Genomic DNA, 1082 nt, shown 5'->3' on the forward strand with positions numbered 1-1082 from the left:
AGGGAACCTGGTCATTTTTTAAAAATATAACATCGTTCATTCTTAAATATAAATAAAACGGAAATAATGTAAGTTACTTATTCTTTCTCTGCGGAACAGTACCAAATGGCCCATGGACCAGTACCGGTCCGCGGCCCAGGGGTTGGGGACCACTGTTCTAGAGGGCCTGACTCTAAAGACCATGGATGTTGTCACTTTTTTAAAAAAAATTATTGTGTTTACATAGATTCTAGTATCCCACTGAATACATCCACCCCACCCCTGTGTCCCCTCAACATTCCCTTTGCCCCCCTACCCCCCAATGCCCTCCCCACTTCCCTCTAGGATTTTCTGTTCTGTTTTCTATAATGCTGTGTTATGTATATATAATTTCACCAATCTCTTTCCCTTCTTTGATCCCATCCTATCATCCCCTTTCCCTCTGTCCACTTTCCCTCTGGTCCCTTTGATCCCGCCTCTACCTCTATTCTGTTCCTCAGTTCACATTGTTCATTGGATTCCTCAAATGAGTGAGGTCATATGATAGTTTTCTTTCTCTGCCTGGCTTATTTCACTTAACATAATAGTTTCCAGGTCCATCCACATTGTCACAAAAGGTAAGATTTCCTTCTTTTTCATGGCCCCATTATTCCATTGTGTATAGGTACCACTGCTTTTTAGTACACTTGTCTACTGATGGACACTTGGGCTGTTTCGAGACCTTGGCTATTGTAAACAATGCTGCCACAAACATGGGGGTGCATTTCTTCTTTTGAATCAGTGATTTGGTGTTCTTAGGATATATTTCCAAAAGTGGGATAACTGGGTCAAAAGGCAGCTCCACTTTTAATTGTTTGAGGAATCTCCAGACTGGTGTAGCCACTGTGTTTTCCAGTGTGGCTGCATTCCCACCAGCAATGCAGGAGGGTTCCCTTTTCACTACATCCTTGCCAGCACTTGTTGTGTGTTGTTTTGTTAATGAGCACCATTCTGACTGGTGTGAGGTGGTATCTCATTGTGGTTTTAATTTACATTTCTCTAATGATTAGTGATGTTGAACATTTTTCATCTGCCTATTGGCCATCTGTATGTCCTCTTTGGAG

This window comes from Saccopteryx bilineata, chromosome 2 (assembly GCF_036850765.1).
Source record: "Saccopteryx bilineata isolate mSacBil1 chromosome 2, mSacBil1_pri_phased_curated, whole genome shotgun sequence".
Lineage (NCBI taxonomy): Eukaryota > Metazoa > Chordata > Mammalia > Chiroptera > Emballonuridae > Saccopteryx > Saccopteryx bilineata.